Source organism: Pinus tabuliformis, chromosome X (genome assembly GCF_031772625.1).
Source record: "Pinus tabuliformis cultivar Carrire ecotype Pingquan chromosome X, CPIR1, whole genome shotgun sequence".
NCBI lineage: Eukaryota > Viridiplantae > Streptophyta > Pinopsida > Pinales > Pinaceae > Pinus > Pinus tabuliformis.
Window position 1 is genome coordinate 1,386,362,741 of NC_142308.1, and position 5,880 is coordinate 1,386,368,620.

Below are 5,880 nucleotides of genomic sequence, written 5' to 3' on the forward strand. Positions count from 1 at the left end.
ATGACTCGAATCAAGAAAATATAAACACCTAGTAAGAAAAATTGGGTGGAGGATTTGAAGAATGTAATCAAACATAAGATAAATAATTTTATATGTGCTATGGAAGCTAATATCGTTGGTAGGGAAGCATATTTGAAGAAAGGCATGGAATATTTGAAGAAAGACACAGAAGTTTTGAAGGAAGGTGGGACAAAGCTACTACAAGAATGGCCTCCTAATGAGGAAAAGACCCACCATATACCAAAGGTCGATATGAGGAATTTTGATGGGAAGGATCCCATAAAATGAATACTACAGATGCAAAAATATTTTGTTCTACATGATGCGGAACTGTTAGAAAAGGTACATATTGCATCTTTATATTTAGAACCGAATCAATTTTTATGGTATAAAGGGCTATTTTCTCATAAACCACTTGTCACCTGGTTAATTTTCACGAAGGAAATGATAGCACATTATGAGGATACATAGAGAAACACCTTCTTTAGCCAATTGATAAATCTAAAACAAAAGGGTTCAATGGAAAAGCACATTGAGGACTTCCAAAATTTGAATATAACGTTAAATGATATTCCAAAGAAGTAGATGATTGATTTGTTCATGGAGACTTTAAAGGATAACATTCAACATGAGGCTAACCTTTGGGAACCTGATTCATTGGAGAAGGCATGCAGGTTTGAAAGAAAAATTGAAAGCAAAATTATGGCAACAAGGAAGCCTACAACTCATAACTATAAAGATGGAAGCGTTGCTTCTCCTAGCCTTTCACCACCTACAAGGTTTACAACACAAAAATTGGAAGAAAAAAAAAGAAAGGGTAGTTGTTACATTTGTGATAGCAAATACACTAAGGGTCATAAGTGTGCTGAGAAGAAATTATTTTACATAAATTGTGAAGAGGAGAAATAAAATGATTTAGAAACATCCAAAGAAGAGGATATACACCAGGAACCAACCCCAGAGAAAAGAAGAAATGAATCTGATCATATCTTGTAAAGAATTGGAAAGAATTACCACTCCCCAAACTCTCAAGACAGAAGGACATATCAAGAAGAAAAAGGTTCAAGAAGTGAAAGATCACATCAAGCATCAAGAAATGAATCCGACCATATCTTGTAATGCATTGGTAGGAATTACCACTTCTCAAACTCTTAATATAGAAGGACATATCAAGAAGAAAAAGGTTCAAGCAATGAAATATCACATCGAGCATCAACAACAAGTTCTCCAACTTTTAAAGGATAACCCCATTTTGGTGAAGAATAGAATGAAAAAATAAGAAAATCGACATTGCAGTGAGAGAAGTTTTGATGTAGGTGATTGGGTATTTCTATTACTACAACCATACAAACAAACGTCCCTCAAGAAAGTTAATAAGGATAATAAATTATCACCAAATATTATGGTTTGTACAAGGTGTTACAAAAGTTTAGTACTATGGCATACAAATTGGAGCTTCCTGCATCTTCCCGAGTGCACCCAGTTTTCCATGCTTCATGCTCAAAGAAGGTTATAGGTGAGAATATCCCAGTTCAAGCAATATTTCCAAAACTTGAAGAGGAAGGAAAAATCATATTGGAACTGGAAGCAATCACAAAAACAAGAAATCAACCACTATGGAATTGATTAATTTTAGAGTATCTCATCAAGTGGAAGACCTTACCCACTGAAGATTTCACATGGGAGGATGAAAATTTTATACAGAAGCATCCAAAACTACTCAAATGTTGAGGACAACACTTTTTGAAGGAGAGAGGCATGTTAGGTTGCTATACTACTAGTGTAACCCCTTATTGTTATTAGTGCAAGTGCCCATGTAGTCCCTGTATTGCTATTATTGTGCCCCATAGAAGTCCACTATTGTTATTTTTGTGTTTTTACATTATTATTGTTATATCATATTTGATTATCTTATGACCCCTTAGACTCCTATATATAGAAAGGAGGTCTTGTCACTTGTATCATCCAAGAATTATTAATTTATGTAATGTAAAGGAGGCTTCCCCCTTGTAGAGGGTAATTTTGAAGTCGTTGATCTATACTTTCTATCTTTTTGTGAGATGGTTTCATAACATCCATGCATCGTTAGCTTAAGAGTAGGAGTAGTGTTTTCTTTGTGTCTTGTTTTCTTGCATTCATGTTTTCCTTCTTATTTTCCTATTTGTTTTCTCTCTTGATTTTCTTACTTTTTTTTTCCAGTGGAAAAATCAGTAACCTTTTATTTAAAAAATGAAAAGTTACACTTGCAGATGCATTGAAGCATTTCCATAAGCTACCCATTGGGCTCGAGTGCTTTCGCACCCCTCGCAATGTTACAAAACTAACGTGCAATTTGAAGAAAAAGAAAGGGAAAGAGAGAAGAAAGGAGGAGGCAAGAAAAACTGAGTTTCAGTAGTGAGTAAAACTTACACTTCAAGTTTTTCTTCCCTTTTTCTTTTCGACCTTGCACGACTCTCCTTGGGTGGGCTCAATCGAAGCTATGAATAACTGTGTTTCTGCTTTCTGCGAGCCTATTTCCTTGTCTGAATCTGAAGTATCTGATTGGTGGTGCTGTTTGATCCCTCCCATGCTCTGATCCTCGTTTGTCTTCTCTGCCTGATTTGGGTGAAGCTGTGAAGCCTTGTTGTCTGATGTGGTTTCCTTCTGGGTCCCCATTTCTTGGGATACCTCAGCATTCTCTGTGGGGGTATCTTCCTCTTCTGCTTCTGATTCTTCATCCTCTGAGTTAGGAGGGGGGAATTGCCATCCTTTCCTCTGCTTCCCTTTCTGCTTTCTTTTACTGTTTGCTTTCTTGGCTTCTGGACATGTGCTTTGCAAGTGTCCTGTTTGTCTGCAGAGCCTGCATCTGAAAGCAGTATTTTCATAGTCTAGTGCTTGCAACCAATTTTGTTGTTTGTAGATCAGCCTTATGTTGTCTGGCAGCCCTTTACTTAGATCTACTTCCACACAAATGCGTGCAAAAGTGTAGACCCTTTCATCAATCCTTTCCAGATCTGTTTTGATGTATTTCCCTATGCTGTTCCCAATTCCTTCCAAGACTCGTTCACTCCAAAAGTGAAGGGGAAGGTTATATAGACGAACCCAAACCGGCACTTTGGATACAGTCATTTTGTTTGGATCGAAATCTGGAAACCATGGAGTCATGAATAGCCCCGACGTTCCCCGGAACCAAGGCCCAGCACTGATGATTGTATCTCTAACTTCCCTGGATGAAAATCTAACTATGAAAAACCCTTTGGAGCATAAATGTATATCACATTCCATGGTCCAAGTGGTGAAAATCCAATGAAATAGATCCATTGGTTTTGGCCAAAAACTGTTGAAACGACATATTAGGGCCTGCGTTTCATAGGACTTAACAAAATCATCTAGCCTTGTAGAATCAAAGTTAAGGGCTGGAGTTTGCCCTAGCTGATCTACTATGTATGGCCTAGGTGTATATCCACCTTGATTTGGAGAGGACCCTGAATCTCTGTTACCTTGAAGAATGTTTTTGTAGGAGGAACCTCCCTTGGGTTGATGCTGAGGTGCTGTCTTTTTCTGCTTGTCTCCTCCTGAGCTGCTTGGCTGTCCCTGAGGTAGGGCCCCTCCTCTCAGCCTGAGATTTAAAACAATGGTTTTTCCTGGATTAATCTCATAGCTTCCCAAGGTTCTGTTGTCCTGGAGAGACCACCTGCCACTGACTAAATGTTGGATCTGACCAGGATATCCGATCAATGCCCAAATTTGTTGTTTTAGCTGCAAAATAGTGCTTTCTGCATGTACCCATACTAAAAAGGATTTCCCCTCGGGGGCTTTAATAAAAATCTGAAATCAAGTTGTTGTCACCTAATGTCTGCGTTTTGGCTGAGTTCTTGATCTGCCTAAACCAGTGTCGCTGCTGATTGCCATGTGTTCTGGCTGTAAGCAATCTTCCAGATCTGACCTCTTATTGGGTCGTTCTTCTATTTGCATGTCACGGTCTGCGTACCCTCTGCTCAATCGATGCATATTTCCATCGATCTACTTCCTGAGTTCTGGGTATTCTTGAATCTTGATCAGATCGGATAGATCCGGCCCGGATTTGCAGAGTATGGGCCATGCTATTGTGTGATGGAGCAGATCTGCAGCATGCAGTTCCCCATCTTTGCATGCAGGAGGTGGGGGTAGAGGGGCAGTGTTGCCGTGAGTGTAAGCCTGATGAACAGTAGACTGGCGATGGAGACAACCACCTTCCAGTGCCCTGATAAGCCTGTGCTTGGGTTCATATTTCTTGGCGAGCTCCAAGCTGTCATAAATCAAGCCAGACCCTGACGATTTTCCACCTCCGAATTGGGTTCTGAACCCAAAGACAAATATTGTCTGTGGATCTCTGACCTCATACAGCTTCGCGAGCTTCTCCTTCAGTTCGGCCTTAGATACATTTGGCCTGCCAGGATGAAGAACATCAATCACAAATTGCTTCCTTGATAAAAGCCTGTTAGTCATGATCTTGTGAGTTCTGACTGTAACGGCCTTAGCGTCCGCCATTGCTGATCGTATTCGGCTCCGTCCTCTTGTCAACCTCGTTATCAATGATATATTGAGTCTCATAACTAGATTATCTTCTTGATTTTCTTACTTGCTTTGCTTTCACATTCTCTTCTTCTCTTTGTTTTATTGTCTTGTTTTCTTCTTTATGTTCATATGTTGGTTCACATGAAACCATGTGCGACTCTTAAGATAAGTAGGCTAAAGTATAAGATGACTTGTACAAATATCAACACTTGGTTATCTATTTTCCTCTCTCTTTTTTAATAGCTTTTTGTCTTTAGTCAAAGATACACCAATGGAAAATGCATTATGCTTGAATTGAATCTTGGTGAAAACACAACACTTGCGCTCTAACTAGTACCACCTACTCTAATCTGTTTTTTTTGGGTTAACCCTTGTCAGCTCAGTCAATTAGAGTAAGGTAAGTGGAGAAACCTTAAAAAGTATGTTAGAGGTATATATAACATACTTATCTGAAAGAACAACCTCTTCTTATTTGAATAAGCTAGGATCCCTCTCTTGCCTCTGAAATAAATAAGTGCCTATACACAGTTCTTTGAAAATGAAAAAATTGAAAAATAAATAAGGTGAAAGAAGAGAAAGGCTTCTTGTGCAGAGACGGGATGCCAGTAAACCCGTCGAGGTAATGACCAAGCTCGCTGGCAGTAGAATGATACTTGTGTCCCTCCTTGGCTTTGTTGGGGTATTGTTTAGGCCTGTTGGCAGTGGAGCAACACTAGAGATGAAACTTAAACTTTGACAACTATATTACTTGTGCACCAATATACCCCTCATCCCCAATCTAAACAACTAAGTTGAGTTAGCTTGAAATGTGTGTTGACAATCAAGAGAATGGAAGGTGCTACATATTTTTCTCAAGTTAGTGTGGAAACTACGATGATCGAAGAATTGAGCAATACTTTCGAAGGACTTCGACTTGTTTTTCACGAAACAAGTTTCATTAAGAGAGTTGTAGTTCTACCAATGTGTTTCCAATGTTGTAGTGGCTACAACCATCCTCCAAAATTTTTCCTTAGATTCATTTTAGAGCCTCCCTACCAACCATCCTTAGCAACATGTATTGCACTGCCTAGATACTTATGCTTTAATTTGAGTTTATTTGGTATAAAAACTTGTGTTTGTTAATTGGTTTTCCTTTGACTTGCAAGATAACCTCTCATGATATGGTCTCGAACCGTTTGTTGTGCTAGCTTGTAAAACTATGCAGCATAGGAGGGAAACTATTCTTGCTCTTCGAAATTTCATAGTGAATCCTTATAGCCAACATTGCTCCCCAGAATTGCACAAAGCAAGTGGACTACCTTCCCCAAGAAAATTGTGTAGTTCTGACTGGTAGCCTTTGCTTCA

At 39.0% G+C, this 5,880-nt stretch overlaps 1 pseudogene; it reads right to left on the bottom strand.

The window, feature by feature from the left end:
- Positions 1-4,002: 4,002 nt before the first annotated feature.
- Positions 4,003-4,509, bottom strand: LOC149145224 (small ribosomal subunit protein eS24z pseudogene; annotated as a pseudogene).
- Positions 4,510-5,880: the final 1,371 nt, after the last annotated feature.